The sequence below is a fragment of the Equus caballus genome, chromosome 1 (genome assembly GCF_041296265.1).
Source record: "Equus caballus isolate H_3958 breed thoroughbred chromosome 1, TB-T2T, whole genome shotgun sequence".
In the NCBI taxonomy this organism is placed as follows: domain Eukaryota; kingdom Metazoa; phylum Chordata; class Mammalia; order Perissodactyla; family Equidae; genus Equus; species Equus caballus.
In genome coordinates this window covers 78,753,080-78,777,766 of record NC_091684.1, presented here as the reverse complement: position 1 = coordinate 78,777,766, position 24,687 = coordinate 78,753,080, and the positions used below count along the sequence as shown (strand labels likewise).

At 41.8% G+C, this 24,687-nt stretch overlaps 1 protein-coding gene and 1 pseudogene across 8 annotated transcripts in view; both read left to right on the top strand.

Moving 5' to 3' along the window:
• The window catches only part of GALNT2 (polypeptide N-acetylgalactosaminyltransferase 2), a 198,447-nt gene that overhangs the window by 131,943 nt on the left and 41,817 nt on the right, over window positions 1–24,687 (top strand). The gene's annotated exons all lie outside the window — the stretch shown is intronic.
• On the top strand, window positions 1,410–5,944 carry LOC102149616 (profilin-1 pseudogene; annotated as a pseudogene).

Genomic DNA, 24,687 nt, shown 5'->3' with positions numbered 1-24,687 from the left:
TGAGTCCCCCACCAACTCATCCCAGGGACTAACTTGCACTTTATGTGTACAATTCAGACCAAAGCCACGCTGTTATTCATCATCTTGTTCTTTTGTTTTTATTTTTAGTGTTTTTGTATAACCAACTCCAGGTTTTCAACAACAGACCACTTTTCTTTTTCCCCTTGTATATTCCACTTTTGACCATTAACATCAGGCCTTGTCTGCATCTAAAATCAAGAATGCACTGGACCTAGGAGAGAATATACAACCTAGACTGTAGAGATACAGTTTGTCTCTGTGTTAGCATCTCCGAAGGGCCTGGGGTAGGTCTCCTCTGAAAAGTGCTAGCAAACATATTTTCAAAGCTTAATCTCGGAGTGCCTGCCCGCACATGTGGCTCCGTTTCCCCAGCTGTAAGTCTTGGTTGCAGTTTGGGCAGACATGGGATGGTTCTGAATGAGTAATGTAGTTTTGTTTCTTTATTCCTTGGTCCCTTCTTTCCACCAACGTCGCAGGAATACAGTGATGAACCTGAAGATCATCTTTGTCCTCAGGGAGCTTGCAGTGCAGTGGGAGAGGCAGACAGCTAACAAGACACTTGCGTCATCCAGGAAGGCTAATTAACCAGCTCTAGGTTATGTTAAGAACTCTGTTCTTTGTATTTTAGACCTATTGGTGAGTCTCTGTTATCTTCTTGGTGGATTGACCCTCATCATTATGAAATGCCCTCTTTATTGCTAGTAACACTTTTTGTCTTGCTCAATATCAGGATAGCTATCTTTGGTTTAGTATTTCTGCATTACGTATCTTTTCTCATGCTTTTACTTCCAACCTTTTTGTGTCCTTTTATTTAAAGTGTGTCTCCTATATAAGTAGTATATAGTTGGATTTTGGATTTTAATTCACTCTGACAATCTTGTTTTTTACTTAGAGTATTTAGTCCTTTTACATGTAATGCAAGTACTGGTGGTATATTTGAGTTTAACACAAGCATCTCATTATCTGCATTCTATTTGTCCACTTGTTTTGTGTTCCTGTTCCTTTCCTTTCATGTTTCTTTTGGCTTAAGTATCTCGCCCTCTATTAGCTTGTTGCATTCTTGACTCATTAGAGTCTAATATAAATGACTAATTTATTACTTCCTGGACAATGCACAGACTCATAATACTTTACCCTCCACTTACTCTCCAATCCTCTCTTAAGCTCTTATCGTCGTATGGTTTAATTCTCTATATGTAAACTTGGCAGAACACCTTTTATTTATTTATTTTTTTTTGCAGCAAATATCCATTAGATTTATCCACATTCTTATATTTCCATTTTTTCTTATTTCTTGTATTTTCATTTTTCTACTTGGAACCATTTTCCATCTGTCTGAGAACTTCTGTTAGTATTTCTCTTAGTGCCAATTTGCTGGCAATGAATTCTGTCCCTTTATTGTCTGAAAACCTCTTTTTTTCACTTTCATCTTGGAGAGTATTTTTACTGAGTATACAATCCCAGGTTGACAGTAACTTCTAGCTCTTTTACATTTTACATCTTCTGGCTTCCATTGTTTCTGGTGAAATATCAACTGTTAGTCTATTTTGGCTTTTTGAGGGCATTTTAACTTTTTTCTCTGCTTGTCTTAAAAATATTTCTCTTTGGGGGCCAGCCCAGTGGCATAGTGGTTGGGTTCATGCACTCTCCATTGGCAGCCCAGGGTACACCAGTTCAGATTCTAGGCATGGACCTACACACCACTTAGCAAGCCATGCTGTGGCAGGCGTCCTACATATAGAATAGAGGAAGATGGGCACAGTTGTTAGCTCAGGGCCAATCTTCCTCAGCAAAAAGGGGAGGATTGGCAGTGGATGTTAGCTCAGGGCTAACCTTCCTCAAAAAAAAATTTCTCTGTCTGGTTTTCAGCAGTTTTGCTGTAATGTGCCTAGATGTTATTTTCTTCATATTGAACCTGTTTGAGGTTTGTAGAATTTCCTAAATCTGTGGCTTCATGTCTTTTGTCAGTTTTTCTTGTGCACCAGTTTCTTTCCCCTCTCCCTTTCGGCCCTAATTATGTCTTTGTCAGAATTTCCACGTTCTCTGTCCCTCTGATGCTCTTTTCTGTAGTCTTTATTCTTTTTTGTTCCCTGTGCTTCAATCTGGATATATTTCTTTTGGCCTTCCTTCCTAGTCACCATTCTTTTCCTCTGCTGTATCTATTCTGCATTTAAATCTGTCTACTGAATTCTTAATCTTGGTTATTGTGTTTTGTTGTGTATGAACAAATATAGAGATAGTTAAAGGCTCTAGCTGATGTTTTAATCCTCCAAATAGGATTTAGTTTTGCTGTCCGGCAGGCAGCTAAAATAAGGCAGATCACCTTGATCAAGACTTGAATTGAGCTGGTGTAAAGCTGGGTTTCAGTCTTTTGTAGAGAGCTGGTGGTTTCCAATTCTCTTTTGCAACTAGGAAGTAACCCTTTGGGACTCTGCCTGGAAGTCTGGGGTGTTTCTTAGAGCCCCTCTTCCTCAGCAAGCACTGACCTCCACTTCTGGCCTCTCTAGTCCCACTTCACCTACAGAAGCTTAGCTTGGCTGCCCACCTGCAAAGCCATCACTTCTGCTCTGCTTATTCAGCCACCTGGCTTATTCATCCACTTGGCTTCACACTGCTTAAGGGGACAAGGGTCAGAGAATGTTGGCCTTACTCTCAGGGGCTTCTCTTCTTTCTGGGAACCTGGCCCTGCAACACCTGGCTGCCTTGTTAACTCTCCAATGCCTTCAAATAGATTTTTTGGTGTGTTTCATCCAAAATTTCTAATTGTTTTCAGCGGGTAGGTTGATAACAAGGAGCTTTACTATCCTTGAAAGCAGGAAAAACCTGAGTGTGTTTTTGGAATCCAAATTCAGTACGAATTTGACAGTTCATAAATTTTGCCCTGAGAAGCAGTGTCTCTCCTGAATGAGAGTATACAAAAATAGCAGTGGACTCGAAGTTGAAAGGTGTAGCTTTTGTTAACAGCTCTACCACTTACTCCCAGACTAAGGTCAAAATAACCTCTCTAGGGCGTTCACATGTTCTGCTTTGGCAGCCTAGGGTTCACCAGTTTGGAGCCCAGGTGCAGAGCTATGCACTGCTTGTCAAGCCATGCTGTGGCAGGTGTTTCACATATACAGTAGAGGAAGATGGGCATGGATTTTAGCTCAGGGCCAGTCTTCCTCAGCAAAAAAGAAAAAACAGGTGAGATTGGTGGCAGATGTTAGCTCAGGGCTAATCTTCCTCAAAAATAAATAAATAAATAACAATAATCTCTCTAAACCCTGGATTTCTTATCTGCAAAGCAATAATAATGCCTGCCCATCTTACACATTGTTATTAGGCTCAGATATCTGTGAAAGGACTTTGTAAACCACAAGTAACTACACAAGTACAGGGTATTTTTGTATTGTTGTTGTATGTGACTGTCAGCTTGTGTATATATGAAATCAGCTTTGAGTAAAGAATGAGCTGTTATTCTGTTAAGCTTTGCTCTTGATATGTGTGTGATGTTGAGGGCAGACACTTAGCCTCCCAGATAAGAATGCCTCCTTACGGCAGCCCGAGCCCAGCCCGCGGCCCCAGCAGCAGCGCCGTGGCCGGGTGGAATGCCTACATCGACAACCTCATGGCGGACGGGACCTGTCAGGACGCGGCCATCGTGGGCTATAAGGACTTGCCCTCCGTTTGGGCCGCCGTCCCCGGGAAAACCTTCATCAACATCACGCCAGCTGAGGTTGGTGTCCTGGTTAGCAAAGACCGGTCAAGTTTTTTCGTGAATGGGCTGACTCTTGAGGGCCAGAAATGTCCTGTGATCCGGGACTCACTGCTGCAGGATGGGGAATTTACCGTGGATCTTCGTACCAAGAGCACCGGCGGATCCCCCACCTTCAACATCACTGTCACCATGACTGCCAAGACGCTAGTCCTGTTGATGGGCAAAGAAGGTGTCCACAGTGGTATGATCAACAAGAAATGTTATGAAATGGCCTCCCACCTGTGGCGTTCCCAGTACTGACCTCGTGTGTCCCTTCCCTACACCACTCCCCACTGCTTTTGCACCCCTTTCCTTCCCTTCCCATACACACACATACAGCATTTTTATTTTTGGGGCCATTACCCCACATACCTTATTGCTGCCAAAACCACATGGGCTGGGGGCCGGGGCTGGATGGACAGACACCTCCCCCTACCCATACCCCTCCTGTGTGTGGTTGGAAAACTTTTTTGGTTTTTGGTGTTTTTTTTCTGAATAAAAAAGATTCTACTAACAACAACAACATCAAAAGAATGCCTCGTTACGTTGAGGGGTAGGTGGATCTTCTCATTGCAGCATAGCATCGGAAGGTTTCATTACTGACCAAAAACAGTAGGGGAATTTTCTTTGAAACAGCCATCCCACCTATTTCAGAGAGAAATTAGACCAGGAAAAATGGGATCATCAGAGTGTCACTTGGTAAATGAGATCAATCTTTGAGTCTGAACAAACTGTCCTATTTCAACCATCCACTTAAACCCATTTCTTCACTGTCACCAAGGAACCATTAAAAAACTTCTGTTTTAACGGGAGAGTTTTGTGTATCTTAGGAAGCAGTCAAAACAGTATGAAATGTATTTTGACTTTTTCATTTAGGCTATATGTTTCACTTTTTCTGGAACCATGTGGTTTCAGAGATTACTTGTTGCTTTTCTGATGAGCTTGGAACCAACAGCAGCATTGTCAAGTTATGGTACCTACATTCTTAGGCCAAAATGTCTGCCTGCTCACTAGTGGAGTCGACCAGCTCCTGTGTGCTCTGGAGTGTTCATGTTAGTGGTGGAATCTGTGAGATCCCAGATCCCCATTTCAGTCTGTAAAATTAAAAGTACAAACTTTCAAAATAACACTCCTCTGAACCGTATTGAATCAACTGTGATTTCTTCCATCTGACAATGATGAGAGAAAATCCATGTCTTTGGAAATTCAAGTCTGTTAAAAGAAGGAAAAATATCCCAGTAGAAATACTGCACTTGGATTTGGAGTTTTATACTCAGTGGTGATTTCTATTTACTCTTGCATTCATTCAGCAGGTACTTGAGTGCTTACTATATGACAGGTATTTTTCTGGTCACTGGGGAAACAGCAATGAACAAAACTGATAAAAGGAAAATCTTTGCCTTTGTAGACCTTAACTTGAGGGATGGGGTAGAAGGCAATAAAATAAATGATTAAATTATATGATATAAGAATGTTGAATGCAATGGAGAGAAATAAAATAAGGGTGGAGGTCAGAGAGTACAGGGTCAGGGGTCCAATGTTAAACAGATGGTTAGGCACAGCAAAAAAAAAAAAAAAAGATCAACAAAATGAAAACACAACCTATGGAATGGGAGGAAATATTTGCGAATCATATATCTGATAAGAGGTCAATATCCAAAACCTATGAAGAATTCATACAACTCAATTTTGTAAAATCCCCAAATAGACAAAGGACCTAAATAGACGTTTTTCAAAAAAAGACATACAGATGGCCAACAGGTACATGAAAAGGTTCTCAACATCAGTAACCATCAGGGAAATGCAAATCAAAGCCACAATGAGATATCACCTCACACCTGTTAGAATGGCTGTCATCAAATAGACAAGAGATAACAAGGTGGTGAGGACGTGGAGAAGAGGGAATGTGCACTGTTGATGGGAATGTAAATTGATGCAGCCACTATGGAAAACAGCATGAAGCTTCCTCAAAAAAATTAAGAATTTTTCATTTGATCCAGCAATTCCACTTCTGGGTATATATCTGAAGGAAATGAAATCACTATCTCAAAGAGATAGGTGCATCCTCATGTTCATTGCAGCATTACCCACAAGAGCCAAGACGTAGAAACAACCCAAGTGTTCATCAACAAATGAATGGATAAAGGAAATGTGGTGTGTATATGCAATGGAATATTATTCAGCCATAATAAAGAAGGAAGTCCTGCCATTTGCGACAACACGGATGGACCTTGAGGACCTTATGCTAAGTGAAATAAGTCAGACAGAGAAAGACAAATACTGTATGATCTCACTTATATGAGAAATCTAAAACAAACAAACAAAAAACACATAGAAAAAGAGGTCAGATTTGTGGTTACCAGAGGCAGAATGTCAGGGATAGGGGAATTGGATGAAGGTGGTCAAAAAGTACAAACTTTGAGTTGTAAGATAAATAAGTCCTGGGGATGTAATGTACAACATGATGACTATAGTTAACACTGCTGTATTGTATATTTGAAAGTTGCTAAGAGAGTAGATCCTAAAAGTTCTCATCACGAGAAAACAACTTTTTTTTTGTATCTATGTGAAATGATGAATGTTAACTGAAATTATTGTGGTAATCAGTTCACAATATATGTAAGTCAAGTCATTGTGCTGTACACCTTCCATTTTTGCGGTGCTGTATGTCTATTAGATCTCAGTAAAGCTGAAAGAAAAAGATAAAGATGTGCTTTGGGAAGGTGTCATGGACAGGAAGGCATGTAGGCAAAGACCTGAGGGAGGGGGTGAGAGAGTGACCATTTGGATAATGGGGAAGGGATTTCCCATCAGGTGAGGTAGCAAGGGAAAGTCCCAAAAAGAGAATGTGCCAGGTGTGTCCAGGGACAGTGAGGAAGCCAGAGTGCTGGGCAGGAGGGCTCAGGGGAGAGTGAAGGGGGAGATCTGGGAGGAGTCAGAGCAGACCCTGGGAAGTCTGGAGGCTTATTGTGAGGACATTGGGTTTTCCTCTGAGAGAGATGGGAGCCACTGCAGATTTGAGAGCAGAGGAACATCATCACCTGAATTAGGTTTGCAAAGGATCAGTTTTCTCAAGGCTGCTGTGTTAACACCAGGCTTATTGGGGGCGGGTCCAGAAGCAGGGAAAACTGTGGAAGTGATCCAGCTGAGAGATGTTGGTGGCTTGGAACGGGCTAGCAGTGGAGGTGGTGAGAAGTGGCTGGATTCTGGATGTGTTTTGAAGGTAGAGATGACAGATATGCTGAAGGATTGGATGTGGAGTGTGAGGAAGAGAGGGGGTGAAGGATGATGGGAAGGTTCTTGGCCGAGTAACCTGAAGAATAAATCTGCTCTTTTCTGAGAGGAGGAGAGTGTCACCTAATGGTTAGGGCATGGGTGCCACTCCCAGACTGCCTGTGTTGGGATCCTGACTTACTCTTTACTGCCTGCATGACCTCCGGTCTAAGTGGAGGATAATAAGAATGGGCGTCTCCTCGGTCTGTGGTGAGGGATAAATGAGTTAGTACTTGTTGGTGACTCAGCATGGGCTAGCACATAGTAGGCACTACGTGAACGTCAGATATCATCAGGAAGGCATTGCTGGGAGAGAAGGAGGGGAACTCTACTCCCGGTGGAAATGTCCAGTGGGCAGATGGAGATACTCAAGCTCTGAAATTCAGGGGACAAGCCTGGGTAGAAGTTGTACATTTCAGATTTTGTAGCATTTACAGATGGTCTTTAAAGCCGTTTTGTTATCCATCTCTGAATGTGTGTTACTAGACATGGCGGTCTTTCTGATTACCACATAGGCCTCTGTGACCTAGGCTTGTTCTCTTTGGAGTTTCTCTCCTTAATGATGATCGTTGAGTTTCAGTGAATGATCAGTGAAAATCAACACCTTTTCATTGTTGGTAGTTGTTTTTTAAATTCTCTAATATTAAGTACAAAGGCCAAGGCACTTCTGGTTGTTGATGTTCATATGTAAGTGCTATGTGCTGACACTGGAGGATTCCCTGCATGTTGTTCTGGACTGGAAAAAAAGCAGTGCCCTGGCCACCTGATTCTAGGTGTCTAATATGTACAGGCCTGTGGGACTGTGAGGGGCCCAGGTGGCCAGGAGTGCCTTTCTGTTCTCCTGGGATCCCTCTCAAATGAGCCCCTTCCCCATAGTGCCACTCTTGGCCCATTCTCTGGCTCCTCCCTCAGAATTCCTGCAGTGCCTGCCTCAGGAGACTCGGGTCATCTCCCCGAACCACTTTCCCCAAGCAACCTCCTACCTGCTCCTTCCTGTGCAAAAAGTGACATAAGACCCCAGCAGCTGGACTTCACCCTTGTGGCCTTGCATAAACATCCGCAGCAGCTGGCCCTGCCTCATCCCCCCATCTCCCTCATAACTTGAAGGTGGACGCAGGCAAGCAGGGTCAGCACTCTTTCCAAGTATGCGTTGTTGGTTGCTCTGTCTTCATTCATGATATTCTCCGTTTTCCTCCTGAGCCTTTCTAAATGGGAGTGTCCCTCAAGATGTAGCTTACCTTGCTGCTTCCACGGGGCCACCTCTGACTAGCCCCATACCTGGGGACTGCTACCCTCACTGGAGACCCCCAAGGCTGTCTGCATCACATGCCAGAGGGGCTTCCGTGATTCATCACTGAACACACATTTTCTCCAGGTATTTAGTAGCCTTCTTGGGGGCAGAGCTATCTGATTATACATACGGCTCCCCTGTCCCTCATTTAAACTTGTGGGGAATTCAGATATTTATAACTCTAGATACGTATTATGGTATATTCACAATTTATTAGGTAATATCGTTAATCCTGGGGCAATACCTTGTAATCAGACACACTAATATCTTTGCAGCAAAACTTATGAATATTCACACGAATTGGAATGAATAAAGATAATAGACATCAGTTCAGGTTAGGTTTTACTGCCAGACAAATTCAGTGGGGGTCAGGTTTTGCCACCAAATCTGATACAAATTTTTTTTAAGGGGTTTCACATTTTGGAATTGTAGATTAGAGGTTATAGACCCCCTCTAGGTAAGTGAAGATGAGTAGTTAAGGAAATGTCATTCTGCTGCCACATGATAGATAAATAGCTAGTCCTGGAGGGACCAGAGCCTATTCATGGATTACCATATTTTGATTTAGTCAACCCAAATTACCAGGTATATTAGCTCTCAGGTATATTAGATGGTAGGGGAGAGGTCGTAAAAGTGAGTAGAAACACCTGAAATACTCTTCAACCAACTCAATCTCCTGGAGGGCCTCTGGTCCAAGGATCACCTTGGAAATTCCTTAGCACCTAAATGTAGCTCCGGGTGTACTTAGGAACCTGCTTACATCCACCATCTCACTGGAGCTACTTTTATGAAATGACTCAGCACTGCTGACTCTAGAATCCTGTTTGCAAAGAGGCACCCTCGGAGGCAAGTTCATGGTGTTGTCATCATCTGAGGACACCTTTGTCATGGCCTCCTGAAGGGAAAAGATCCCTCGGATTTGTCCCTTCTGGGGTGTAAGCAGTACCAACTCTGAGGAGCTTAGGGTAAGATGATGATGGGGGTGTTGATGATTGTGGCAAACCTTACGTTAGGCAAACAGTGGCTGAAATCTCTGAAATGTATCTCTGTTTCATCTAAACATTAAGGATCCACACAGAATGATCTGTTCCACCTTGCAGAGGACAGCCTTGGAGCAGGCCCTCCCCAAAGACACCCAATTTCTTAAACTGTTTCTTTTTCTTTTGGCAGTAGCTTTTAAAAAGTAAATACATGTTTACTGTGTTCAAAAAAAAGGAAATCATACCAAGAAGTTAAAAGGAATTTAACTTTATCTAAAAAGCCCAGTAGGCAGGGGTAAGCATTAGCATTCTTGTGACTGTCCTTCCTGATCTGTCTCTTACATCCTCCATATTTAGATGCATGAAATTTTATATCAACAATGTGATACTGTATTTGCTGTTTGGCAGTCTATTTTTTTCACTCGGTAAACATTTCAAATGGCTTCATATATTCAATTTTATGTTTATTTAGCTAGTTCTCTGGTGATGGAAATGGAGATTGTTTCTTTTCTTTTTTAATGCTAACAGTGTCTTTGAAAAACTTCTTTACCCACTCATTTGAAAGGAAGTACAGTTTTAAATGTCAGTATATTATTTGGTTCTGAGAATCTACTAGAATTTACTCAACATATTCCTGAGTTTGGCTACTATTTTGAATTAAGATTCATAATTGAAATTTTCTATGGTCTCTTTTCCTCCCTCCCTCCCTCCCTCCCCTCTTCTCTTCTTCCCTTCTTCCTGCCTTCATCTGGGTTTGGCTTCACTTTTATGCTAACTTTGTAAAGTGAATTTAAAACAAATATCTAAAAAGAAGATGCTTAAGACAAGTCTCTTTCCAAAGGAATTGTTTCTTGAATTTCACCTGTTAAAGTCATCTAAACTTAGAGCTGTTTTTTTGTTTTAATCAAAGTAATCCTTTGATGACTTTTTAAATGCTTCTGTACATACATCACCCCTACCAATACATACATATTAATGTATGATAAGTTTTTCTGTTTTACTTAATTTTGATAATTTATGTCTTCCCAGAAGATTGTAAATTTCATTCGATGTTCAGATTTGTTGGCAGAGTGCTGTGTGCTCTTAAATCTCTTTTCTTGTTTAGGAACGCCAGCGGTTTGTCTCTGGTTGCTTTATTTTCCTTCTTCCCCTTTCCCTTCTCTTCTTTCATCCTTTCTAAAGAGCCAAATGCTAGGATTATGTATAAATTCTAATGTTTAGCTGTTTTCTAACATATTCATGTCAGCCTCTGTTTTAATGTTTTCTTCCGTTTGCCTTCTTCTGTCGTCCCACCCCTGTCAGAATTCAATGTTTACTTTATGTCTTTTAAATTTGTCTCTGAGCGCCGCTTTGGCTGTCTTATATGTTAAGAAATGTAGTATTACGCTTTTTGTTATTTTTAAATAACCAAAACATTGTTATTTCTCACTCGTCTGGAATTCTACTTTTGGTTTCTTTTTTGTAAGACATTGATTTTTTTTTCTTTTTACCTATTTAAATTTAAGATGTTTTATTTCTTTCACTTTATCATCGTGTAGTCAAACTTTACAACTTGAGGATTTTACTCTGAATATATGGAAGATTTTATTTGTGACAGGATGTTGGTGACAGCAGTGGTGGCTAACTGTAATTGAGTTGCTTTTTGTTGTTGTTTGTTTGGGTTTTTTTGAGGAAGATTAGCCCTGAGCTAACTGCTACCAATCCTCTTTTTGCTGAGGAAGACTGGCCCTGAGCTCACATCTGTGCCCATCTTCCTCTACTTTATATGTGGGACACCTACCACAGCACGGCTTGCCAAGCGGTGCCATGTCCGCACCCAGCATGCAGACCTGCGAACCCTGGGCCGCCGAAGCGGAACGTGTGCACTTAACCGCTGCGCCACCAGGCCGGCCCTGTGTAACTGAGTTTTTGTTCCTAGCGCTATGCTAAGCACTTCACGTGCATCTCTCACATAATTCCCACAGCAGCCCTCTGAAGTAAGTACTCTCATTGTTACTGTGCTTTTACAGATGAAGAGACTGAGCATCCAAGAGGGGGCATAACCAGGCAGTGGTCGAGTCTGAAGAGAGCTGCACCTGACCCCAGAGGCTACAGCCTTCACTTCTCATTTCTGTTAATACAATGGGTATTATTTAAAAGGCTTATAGTGTCTATAATTGTTTGAAAGTTCAAAATTTACTTGTTAAAGCAACCTGATTAATTTCATTCAGACTCTTTTGATCCTTATTACTCTCCACTCGACTGAGGAGTTTGAAGCTCCTGCTACAAATTTATGAGTTGGTGCTTGTTTCTAAGAGTGTCTACTTGATTTGTTTGACTACCGTGATTTGGGGAATAGAACTTATATATTCATTACGGATTGTACCTTTATTAACATAAAATTACCTTCTGACATTACATCATGTTTTTCTTTTCTGCCATACATTTTACTTTGTATAATATTAATCTCTAACTTTATTTTGCTTATTCTTGATATACGTTTGTCTTCTGTTAGTTGGTTTGTGGGGTTTTTTTGGTGTCATTTGACATAGGTTTGTCTTTCATAAGCAACATGATTTTGTATTGTTATTTTTAGGCCACGCTAACAATCTGAAACTTAATAGGACACTTAGTCATTTTCATGTTTTGTCTGTTATCTAATTTTTTATGTCATTCTATTTTTTTCATGCTTCCTTGCTTTTTCCACCATTTTCTTTCTTCTTCTACATGGAAAATGTTGTGTTTTACTTTGTTGGCCTTTTGTTTTGTTAGTTGTTTTCTCCAGTGATTAAGAAAGTTTTTTAGCTACATCTAATTCAACTAGTTGCAATTTTTTATGTTTACAAAAGTTCAACAAGAACATTGAAAATTAGAGAAGTGTTGATTTAATGCCAAGAATAAAACAGTATGTATTTTAAGATATGAAGAATTAATATGCTTTTACTTTCTCCCACCCACTCTCTTGTTTTGTTGATTTATCTGGAATTAGACACAGATTATTGTTAAAATTATATTTTATATAATTATTTAATTAAATTATATAGAATTAGCTTAAGTAACTTTTCATTTGTGTAACCATATTTACACAAGTCTATTATACTATGTCAGTGAAATAGTTTTAATGCGTCCTACCATTTGTGCCATAAGTTGAGTTTTTGGTTTTTATTTATTTACTTTTTTAGAGTAGATCTTCAAATGATCTTTCAAGCAGCTAATTGAAATACTTTCTGGAATTGCTAACCTGAGAATTACTTTCCATTCCCTTCACAGAGGAATGGTAAATTCACAATGCATGGAATCCTCATGTCTGTCTTTTCCCTTTGAAATTCTGTATATGTTGTTTCATTGTTTTCTGTGTAGTATTGTCATTGAGAACCCTAAAGCCATTCTGATTTTGTTCATTTATTATTTGTATCAGGATACTTTAAGGAAAAAAAGGCATTTTATTAACTTATTTAACATGAAGTCTGGAGGTGGCCATCTAAGGCTGGACTGAGAGCTCTTTCTGATTTCCTCACCACCATCTTTAACGTTTCCGTTGCTCAGCCTCATCCTTTTTGCCTTGTATGGTTGCAAGAAGGCTGCCATAGCTCCATGCATCATGATCACTTTCAAAACAGGAAGCAAAGGGGCGAGAAATGGCATTTTCTTTAGTAGCTCTCTGCTTTAATCAGCAGAGTGAATCTTTTCTGGAAGTCCCTATGGCAGACTTTCGGTTATAATCTGTAGGCCAGAGCTAAGTCATGATTATCTGTGATGTAATGGAGGCTGAGGAAATGAATTTGTCTTAGGCCAATTGGGACTCAACGTCTGGGGCTCAACAATTCCCCTAAAATACAATGTCTGTAAGAAAGGAGCCAGAGGGGGATGATTTTTGTGTTACCAAGAAGGGTGTACCTTCTTCAGCTGTCCCTAGAAGGCATTCCACAGAATTGTGGAGTCAGAGGACTGAATATAGATGTAGTAATTCGCAGTGTCCAGGAAGCGTATATCAAATAACCTTTTCATTCTTGACCATGACATACCATTCTGTCATCAACTAGAGGTTGATTTTTTTCCCCCGAAGATTCCAAAAGAATGCTTTTACATTTGATGTGAGCAAGATTTAAGGGAATCAAACAAATTATCCTGGCTTTGGTTGGAGAGGATGAGAACAAGTTATGCCAAGACAAATGTTGGGTGTTTGGTTCTTTGTATGGAACGCTGATATGCTAGGGCCCAGGGAGGAGTTACAGTGGTGACTTTGCTGCTTCAAGGTTATGTTCTTATCCTTATCCAGTGATAAGATAAGATCTGTTCGCCTTTCATCCTTTTCCACCCTCAGGAAATGGATCAAGTGCAACCTTTGGTTACTAGTAACAGTGACATTAAGTGAAAAGTAGATCTTTGTAAAACAGGCAAAAACACAGAGTGATTGTGTATCTGTAACTGTGTAACTATATCTTTGCGCGGGGTGGGGGGTAGCCTAAAACATCATCCTTGACAGCACACAAGCTTTCTTCTCCCAAATTTTAAAAGTCAGAACCACTGCTAAGTGGCCACACAAACTCCATCATTTGGCCCGAGTTTTGAGGAGAGGACTGAAGGGAAGCATATAGGGCAGAAAAGAAAGCCGTTGCTGAATCATCGTAAGAGAGCCTCTTAAGGAGCAAGCAGTTTGAGGCAGCAGGGAGGAGATGAAATAAAAGCACGTATCTTCACAGAGCAGTGAAAATAAAAATGAAATCCTCAGCAGCTTGGAAATTGGAATTGATGCATCAGGGAGGAAGACGAGGAGGCAGAGAGAGTTGGTATAGTTGAGCAGGACTGTTGGTGCCTTGTGTCAAGGGGGAGGAAATGGAACACAGGCTTCTTCTTGTCTGATGAGCAGTGTGTGCTCCTGTCCAGAGAGGGCAGCTTTTCCCTTGGCATCAGAGCAATGAGCATTTACAGGACTATCAGTCAGTCTTTCCTCTCTGCATTGACTCTACGTGAATGCTGAGCGGGAGGTGATGACTGAAGTGTAGCTGGAGGTAATTTGAAGCTCAGAGGACTTCATCCATGGCTGTTATTTTCTCAACTTTCGTTAGCTCTTGACTCTTGAAAAAGTTTTCAGTTAAAATTTAATGTCTATAAAACTGGAGGCGACAAAGGGCAGGTGATGCTTTTTGAATGAAAGAACAGTGTTATTCCATCAAATGGTGCTTGCTGAGAGTGGCGAGCATTTTCCTTCCTCGGATGGGGAACGCTCGTGTATTCTGGGCAGGCTTCCGTGGCCAGTGCTGAAGTGTGGAGTGTTCGGTGAGCAAAGAATGTGCGTTCCTGGATTGTCCGCTGGCCCAGATGTTGTGTGTGCTTTTTGCCTCAGGAACTCTTGGCGTCTCAAGGGGATTAGGGAACTTCAAAGGGAGTAGAGTAAATAAGATAGGCTCCAGTGTCTTGTGTCATAGGGAAGATAAATCTATCTTTTTTAGAACATGCTCCTGTTTCAAATGCAGTGCATAATGCAAGAGCCTGCAGTATGCGAGAAAGCTGTTTAGACTAATAATTTGGAGACAAACCTACAGTGATTAATGGGACTTATTCAAATCTTCTGCCAACTAGATTTTTAAGAAGCTTAATTTCAGATGGATCTTGCAGAGGTTTTAAAAAATCTTAGAATTTGGTTTTCTTCGCTTTTAAAGGAACTCTGTGGTATAAGCCCTCCAGCTATTGGGGCTGATCAGAAATTAGTTGATTAGGTGGAATATTATGTCACTATCACTTTTTAGGGGATTTTTAAGTGTGTTTTACTTAAGTGAACATTATACAACAGCGATTTAACTTTCTTCCTTTTTTTTCCCCTTTCCTTCAGCTCACATTCCATCCTCTGGCATGCCTGGCCTCCCCAGATACTCCATAGCAAAACACACGGTGACAACGGTCATGTGAAGCAGTCTGTCTTGTTTTGGGTGGGTCACAGTGGAAGTGCCTAGGATTAAGGGGTGCATCCTCACCCCAATTTGAGCTCTAAATGTTCTTTGTGCTCTGAGAGAAGAGGGATAGCCTCTTTCAAGTACCCCCCCTTGTTGTGAATCCAGACTCCAGGTGTGGGCTGTCTTGTTCTAAGGGACCCTGGACATTTGAGGGCCTTATTCTAGACTTGATTCTAGTTGTCACGTTTCAAAGCCGTGGTAGAGTTTGAGGAACACAGCAGGGACTGGCTCTTTCATGTGTGATGAACCCTGGGGCTCAGGTTGTGGGGGAGGAAGAAACAGGAAACCAAAATCTTTCCAGGACGCAGAGTTTTTAACCTCTCTGTTATGTGGTCCATATCAGAATTCCATGTATAATTCCAAAGCTTGCCAGGTGAGTCTACTTATACCTCCATAGTAGAGGACCATTGTCAGTAATAACATCCGTCAGTCTCCTGCAAGCGTTTCTTCAAATCAGGCCTAAGAACAACCTGCATCAGCATCACTTGGAGGGGAGGGAGCTTCTACAATTCAGATTCCCAGGCATTGCCCAGACCTACTTAGGTAAGCAAGGCCCAGGCATCAGCATTTTAATACACTGATGTGTGAGTCTGACACTCAAGAACTGTCTGAGCTTTGTGGTAATCAGGAGTCCATTCCAGGGCAACTGCCCTGCCCTCAAAGCACACTGGATTCTCGGGTGAGGAGTGGATGCCTAGTGTGGGCCTGGCCCATGGCTGCCTCCAGTCTGGGGGTGCTCTGGCTACACAACTTATATGGGAAATTATAGCTCCAGTGGGGGACAGCTGTGTCAGGCTACCAGGACATAATCACCCAAACAACAGACCCGCCCTTTTCTTCCTTTGAAATGGAAATCACTTAATTGTGCTCTGTGGGTGAGGGCAAGAGGACAGAAAGAAGGCTCATTTGCAGGGCCTCATTTGGATCACCTCCTATTCAGAGACTTCATCCTGTGTCCCTGTGTATTAACAGCCCCTACACACAGGTCTCCATATAAAGCAGGAGGCAGAGGGGCCAGGAAGTGACAATCTATTTTAATTGGTTCTTTTGGTTTTTGAAACTTCCTGGCCCTGCCGTCTGAGCTTGACCCCCACGTGGGCTCTCTTGGTTTGTCTCACCTGCCACACAGGAGGCATGGAGACTGGCGCACTCTCAGGTGCTGGGTCCACTAGAGACACAGAGATCATAGCAGCCCCAGGGCACTGTCTGCTGCCCCATCTCCCTGGGCCCCAGCCCTGGGTGCATACTTTGGCACGGGACAGAGGTGTGTGTCACGTCACTCTTTCCCAGAGTTGAGGAGCTAATCTTTGTACCTAAGGCCACGTCTCCCCATTTCACTCCACCCTCCTCTAGGCTGAGTACAGAACTGCCTTTGTTTCTGTGTCTGTAGAATTTGGTTACATTTAAAGCCGCTTGTTCATTTCATAGGGTGAGCGTAGCCTGCTGTTTGGCTCAAGAAGGTGGAAAAAGGATCCAGCCCAGTGGTGCAACGGTTAAGTTCGCACATTCTGTTTTGGTGGCCCTGGGTTCACCGGTTCAGATCCTGGGTGCAGACCTACCCACCGCTTGTCAAGACATGCTGTGGTAGGTGTCCCACATATAAAGTAGAGGAAGATGGCTTGGATGTTAGCTCAGGTCCAGTCTTCCTCCGCAAAAAAAGAGGAGCGTTGGCCGCAGATGTTAGCTGGGGGCTAATCTTCCTCAAAAGCAAAAGGAAGGAACTAATGAAAGAAAAAACAAGTAATTAACTAGAAAAATGAGAAATAATAGGGAGGATTATGTAAAACTTGACCTTCAAAAAATAGAAATCTCTAAGAATACATATTAACAAAAATTTTAAAAACCATGATTAAATAATATTAGGAATAAAAGAGCAGATGTAACTATAGATATGGTAGAGTTTGTAAAGATGATAAGAAAATTCTAAGTACATTTCTATGCAAATAAATTTGAAAACCTTTATGGAATGGATAGTTTCTGGGAATGTGGAAATTACCAGAATCACTCAAGAAATAAAAAATATGAATAAATACAAGGCACGAAAGAACTTTTCAGCTATAGAAAGTTTGCCTTCCCCAAATTCTCAAGGCTCAAATGGGTTTGCATGAAACACAGACCATTTTAGAGAACAGAAAAAGAGAGAAAGCTACCCCATTTGCCTTGTGAGGGTAGGAGTACCTTGCTAGGAAACTGGAAAAAGACAGCGTAAGAACAGAAAGTTATAGACCAATCTCAGTTATGACTATAGATTCAAAAACATTTCAACCAAATACTAGCAAGTCTAATACAGCCCTATTTTTAAAAAATCATAGCCAAGTAGAGTTTATTTTAGGAATCCAACGTGATTAAACAACAGAAAGTGTATTAGTACAATATACCTTCTTAGTAGATAAAGGAGAAAAGCTATATGATCACCTTGATAGATGTAAGGGAAAAAAGTCAGTAAAATTCAGCACTTGTAACAGAATTTCCTCAACCTGATTAAAGGTCTCTGTAAAACATCCGTATCAAGTGTTATGCTCAGTGATGAACATCTAATCCACGCCCTTTAAAGACAGGTGCAAGGGAAGGATGTTCTCGACTACTTTTTCTTCTTCTTCTTCTGTTTTTTTTTTCTTTTGCATGAGGAAGATTAGCCTTGAGCTAACATCTGTGCCAATCTTCCTCCACTTTATATGTGGGTCACCACCACAGCGTGGCTGACTAGTGGTGTAGGTCCAAGCCTGAGATGCAAACCCGCAAACTTGGGCCGTTGAAGCAGAACATGCCGAACTTAACCACTACACACAGGGCCAGCCCCTCTACCCCTTTTTTCATTGCATGTTGTGTTGCAAGCCATAACCAGTGCCTTATTAAGACAAGAACTGTAAGATGTGTAAGAAATGGAAAGAAAAGGACAAAATGTAGATGAATAGATTGGCAGAAAAGCAAGAGAATCTACATACTATCAGAACTAAGAAAAGAGTTCAGTGAGGTTGCTGAGTACAGGGTCCCCATGCAAAACCAGTGCCAGTCATGGCCTGTTAACAAATGTAATAGGAAAAGATCCTGTGCACTCTAGCAAGCAGGACTGTAAGATACGTAGGAATAAATGCAACAAAAGATGTGCAGGACTTCTTCAGAAAATTATAAAAAACAATTGAAGGTCAGAAAAAATCAGTATTATAAAGTTATTAGTTCTCTTCAAATTAATCTATACATTCAGTGCAGTGTCACACAGTACTTTTTTCATGGGACTTGAAGAACTGATCCTTAAGTTCATAACGAAAAGCAAATGGCGTATGCATATTAAAAAACAATATGACAGCAGTGACCATACAAATCAGTGATGAAATAATGAACCATTAAATGATGCTGGGACAACAGATTATCCATATAGAAAAAAATGAGATTAGTTATACCATTCATAAAAATATATTGAGGTAGATGAATATGTTAAAAGCATTAGTAAAAGTTCAAACATTTGGAAGAAAATCCACAAGAATATATTAATAACTCTAGGTTAGAAAAGCTGTTTCTGAATATTACCCGAGGGTCACAGTTTTAAAAATTAAAATTAAAAGTATGTTTGCCAAAGACGTCATAAACAAAATTAAAGGATCTGCCACAGGCTTGGAGAAGATTTTTGCAACGCATATGGCTGACAAAAGATAATATCCAGAATATGTGAATTCCTAAAATCAAATAATAATAAAGTAAAAACCTAATCAAAAAGTGGGCAAAGAATGTGAGCAGGCTCTTAACAGAAGACACCATCCAGTCAGCTCATAAACATGGAAAGATGTGTGGCCTCTCTAGTGATCAGGGAAATGAAAATTAGAGTAGTAAGAGGCTACTTCATACCAATCCAGTAGGCAGAGTTTAAAAATCTGATGATGTCAAGACTTGATGAGAATGTGCAGCAGTCTGAACTTGCTGTGGGTGGGAGTGACTGCATGCAGCCACTTTGGAGCCCGGTTGGCTGCATCAGGTGAAGTTCAAGGGTTACATGAGCTATGACCAGCAGGCCCCCTCGTGGCTAAATAATGCAGAGAAGCTTTCTCACATATGTGCAAAGACAGTGTCCATTGCTACATTATTCTTAGCAGAGAGAAATTGGTAGTCAACAGAAAAGGGATCAAATGTGGTATGTTCTTACAATGGAAAGCTGTACAACAGTGAATGTGAATGAAATAGAGTTACATGTGTCAAAACAAGATATATTCCCAAAAGGTGAAAAAAGCAAGTCACAGCGCAGGTCATCTGTATAAATTTTGAATATGTGCAGAATAGTACTGTATATTATCTGTGTATATATGTAGTTTATTGAAAATGTACATAGTAATAATGAAGTACCAACTTCAGGATAGTGTTACCCCTGTTGAAGATGGGATTGAGGTGGGAAGGAACATGAAAGGGGCTATGACCATTACCTTTCATGCTGTATTTCATTTTAAAAATCTGAATGAAATTCCTCTGTTGCAAAATACTAAGATCTGATCAAGCTCAGTAGAGGGTGCTTTGATGCTTGTATTATGTTCTCTTGATTTATGTTTGAAATATTTCAGACACATATATACATACAGTGATGGTGGTGGTGGCAGGTTGCCTGGGAAAAAACAGGCCAGCTGCCTCTGTTCTCAAGAAGCCGTGGGAGACATTACCATGGTGAATTTATTATGGTCCAAGTCTTTACCCTTAGCTTTGCAAACCCAGAAACTTTTTTTTTGCTTGTTTATTTTTTCCCCCTGCTTTGCTTTGTTTTATTTTCAGCAAATCAAAGCTTGATTTGTCCCTCAGGGACACACTGAAACTACATTCACAAAGTGAGTGAATCCAGAATGCCAACTTAGTAATTTGTAAGGAGAAGTACTGAAGACAGCAATGAGAACCTTGAAATACCATGGCCTTAATGATCCCACAGTTATTGATCCTTGATAATCCTCAGTTATTACATGGGAAGCTGAGATGTGGCTTGAAGGCCTGCTATGGATGTGTAATAAGAAGTTGCTGCTGGGGCAGGTCCCATGACGTAGTAGTGGTTTGATTTGGCACGCTCCACTTTGGTGGCCCAGGTTCTCAGGTTTGGATCCTAGGCATGGACCTACACCACTCATCAGCCATGCTGTGGCGGCGTCCCACATACAAAGTAGAGGAAAACTGACTCAGATGTTAGCTCAGGGCTAATCTTCCTTAGCGAAAAAAAAAAGAAGAAGTCGCTGCTGCAGAGACCAATGTTCAGGGTCCCCATTGCCAGCAGGTTTCCTCCTACATGAGACTGCACATCATAATCCCTTCATGGTCTGGTGTTGAATGCTCAGGTAACAGGGTCTATACATCCCTCTCTAGGGACTCTGCTGGAAGTGCCCTGCTGGCGTCAGAGAGGGCCTGAGAACTTCCAATTGCTGGGTAGCGGGAAAATGCCTATGTAGGCTCTACGTTGTTTTCAGCTGTCCTTTTTTATCTTTCAAACGTTGGCACCTGAGCTAGCATCTGTTGCCAATCTCGTTTTTTTCTTCTTCTTCTTCTCCCCAAAGCCCCCCAGTACGTACAACAAATATAGTTGTATATATTCTAGTTGTGGGTCCTTCTGGTTATGCTATGTGGGACGCCGCCTCAGCATGGTGTGATGAGTGGTGCCATGTCCATGCCCAGGACCCGAACCGGTGAAACCCTGGGCCACCAAGGCAGAGCATGCAAACTTAAGCATTCGGCCGTGGGGCCAGCCCCCTTTTTTATCTTTTAAAATGGGTATATTTCCCATCTCTTCCGTAATAGAAATCTGTCTTTGTGTTAACAGTAAATAGTGCTTAATTGCTAATCAATTAACTTGCTTAGTATTTTCCTTACAAAATCTCAGTTAAATGGGCATTTCAGGGAGATGGAACAGTATTTACCCAGTGTTTCTTCATTCTTGTGACTCTCCGTTTGGTGGTCATGGCCATCTCACAGTAAGTGTGGTCTTGTCCTGGACCTTGTAGGGGTTCTGGAATGCTCTCAACTGAAGAGGCTTCTTCCCCTCCCCTCCCCTTCCCTTCCCTTGAGCTCTTCTTGCAGGCCCAGGAACCCTTCTCCCTCCAAGTGACCACCCAGTTCTCCACTCAGTCTGTCGTGTGTGCATTTGGAAGTATGTCTCGGGCCCCGCTCTGGCCTCACCTCCAAATTACTAGAGAAAGCTCCACTCTAACCTCCATGGCTGATGACAGTCACCGTTGACACACAGCTGCAAATGTGTATTATAACCTGTGTTAGAATTACGGGGAACTTTCCAGTGTTCAAAGTCCTTTTTCATATGTTTTTATTTGATTTTCCCAATAACCTTTCAAGATTATAAGGGCCATTTTCACAGATAAGGAGTGATGAGGTACCTCAGATGACATAGTGAGTAACCAAGGTTACCACAGGCCCTTTGCAAAAATACTAGGCCAGCTGGGGTAAGGGTAGGGAATGGCATGTTGGAGGGTAGAGTAGAAAACATATTCCATATTCCTCTTCATGCCATGGAACAGCCTTCTGCGTTATTAAACGGAACCCCTAGCTTCCCCATCTGAAGATGTGCCTTTGCTTATTTCATCAACGTCTTGATCAACCCTAAGCATAGTATCTGCATCAGAGACAAGTCTGCCCCAGAGGCAGATTCATTCTTCACTCTGAAGGGCTTGTTGCTCTTGACATCAGCCAGTTTTTCCATTTCTAGCCAATCAAGAGTTCAGATATTGATAGCCATCTAGCCTCAGAGAAATTTAAAACTAAATTAAGGACTTTTAAAAAATCTTTATGTGTCCAATTTTTAAAGGCTCTGTTTCACTAGACAGGAAGTACCAGAATGACCACTGCAGTACCAGGCCCTTGGAAGCTCCAGGAAACTTGAACCCATGGCTTCTGACCCAAAGCCCCGTCTTCTCCTCAGCATCATGCGCTTCCAGCTTGCATCATCTGGAAGGGAGAAGAGAATGAACTGCATACTCTCCCTGCTGCTGACTTCAAATAAACCACAGAGCTACTCAAGTCCCAAGAAAGCTCAAGTACGAAAGTGCCCTGGCAGCCCCCTGCCCTGATGAGTTTCTATATCGGGTGTTTTTTCACCAGCTCTGGAGTAGTGACAAGGGCTTGGCAGGGATGTGGTTCTTCACATGCGAGATTTATTCTGTTTCTTATTAAAGAAATTCTTCAATTCCCCGCTCTTTTCTTGGCACAGTGTGAGGGCTTATGATCTGAATTCATACACATACACACACACACACTCACACTCACTCTTAACTCATGGGTGTAAGATGTTTCTCAGTTTTTACTTGTTATCCCTCTTTGCCTTAAACATAGGTGTTACCTCTTAAATTTCCTGATTCCAATTCCTAGCAAAATTTGGTGCCTTATGAATGTGTAGAGTAATTTTAATAAAATGTGAGTACAGCACCCCTGTGTGTTCTGAAAAACGTTTCCAGAGCCCCTTGAGACTTCTAAACGCTGGTGGAAGACAAGGCTTCCTGCAGAGAAAAGGAAAATGAGAGAACAGGATATGATTGGATCAGTTAAGTTTACTATGATTTGAGCATGAAAAATGCTTTCTTCTTTCTGTTTTACTTCTCACGTGGCTACACAAACCCGTGCTCCGTGAGTCACTGGGCGCAGTCGGCTGGCTCGGCACTCCCCACTGTGTGGAGTGGGACCTGATTGGGGGGCTAGCCCTCCTGAAGGGACTTCTTATTTCATTAGCATTACAGATAGAGTTCTTGGGAATGACATTTCTTTGGTAATTTGTTTACAGTTGAACCTTCCTTGCAGATTCCTACTTCCTTAATCTAACAATTGGCTAATTCTCGAAATTGAAAAAAAAACCCGCCTAGGCTATCAGTCTGCTTGTCATTGAGGACTTTGCCTTCAAGAGCTGGAATGAGTACCGTGTTAATTCCAGAATGCATTTTTTTCCCCAACAGCAATGACTGGCATATCATGCACTTTTCTCATGATTAATTAAAATCAAGCTATCCATGTAACTAAAATAAACAAAAGAAGCCCATCTTGTGATTCTGACTTAATTGCTTTTTAATAGCACTGATTTTTTTTGCCCATTTTCAAAATTTGCTTCTCTGAAGTAGTTTTCCCAGTCATGAGGGAAAATTAGTCTGTTGACCCTTTTCCTCGGAGGCACTCCCATTCCTGTGGAATTGTTTGTCATTGTCCAGCAGCTGCTTGAGCGTCCACTTGTCCTTAACTGCTTAAATGCTTTTAGCCATGGCTGAGCTCCAAAGATTTCTTTCTTTAATCTTCCTTTCCCACTGATTTCCCATTTAAGACAGATGCCTTTAATTATGCGAGCAGATCATCCACAGCTTTGGTGCACACGTTAAGTGCTGCAGAGTAAAGCAAATTTTTAAAAGGTATTGGCTCCGTGGAAAGTGTGTCCATGCCAATAGCAGCGTGTTTAACCACGTGAATGCGGGGATGCTCTACAGGTAATGAGTGCTGGCATGGAGGGACCTTGTTGTGGGGCCACTGACAGGTCCCTACCCGGCTACAGGCAAGACTTTTCCACCCTCTTGACCTTTGGTATTAAACGTGACTGATCTGGTCCAGAACTGTTTCCCTAGGGCCAAAGATGCTTTATCTGCCTGCCCCAACCTTTTGTCCAAGTTAGTATCAGTAGTATCTCCAGTTTAGTAACTCTGAATGCACTCAAACCACACTTTGACTGTTTCTGCAGTCTGCACAAGCCCATGTGTTCCCGAGTTCTCTGGGAACGTCACCTCTTTGCTGGCATGTTCTCCAAGTCCAGGGAGCCTGCCTTAAAGGCTCCCGGATGATGGGTTCTGCTGAGCCTGATCTGCCCTTTCCTGGCCCTTTCTGTCTCTAGTGGCTCATACTGCAGCATCTTCAAGGCACAGGTATCAGTCCTGGCTTTTAAAAAGAGCAATTCACCACCCTTGCAGTCTTGTGTCTGTCTATAGAGACCACACTTGAGAAGTGCCTTATTGTGATCAGCCTGTGGTTTGTAGGCTGGGTCCCAGAATCGGCCTTATTCAGAGGCAGTCCGAGGGTTCTTTCAATACTGCTTAAAGTGAAAGGAGAGAGCCGACAGGCTCAGGTTCCCGTTGCTGCATCCCTCACCCCGCACTAGCCTGCACCACTGTCACCTGTGTCATTCGGAGACAGGCAGGGTGAGGGACATGAATGCCTCTGTCCAGGGTAAGGGAGAGCAGTCAGTGGGGTAGTGCCAGGTTCCAAATAAGCTTTGTGAAGAGTTGCAGAAGTTCCACGTGCTTGCTATAGGCAAAGCAGAAAATGAGAAAAGAGCAGCAACACACAGTTGGTTCCACCCCTCAGAAATAACTACTGTGGTTTGTGAAAAGCACATCTATAGAGGTGTATCTGCATGTGAGAATAAATGGGATTTCACTGTTTGAAAACACAGTTTTTTTCCAACATGTTAGGAAGATGTTCTCAATATGTTACTTTTTGCTGGAATCTTTCATCTTT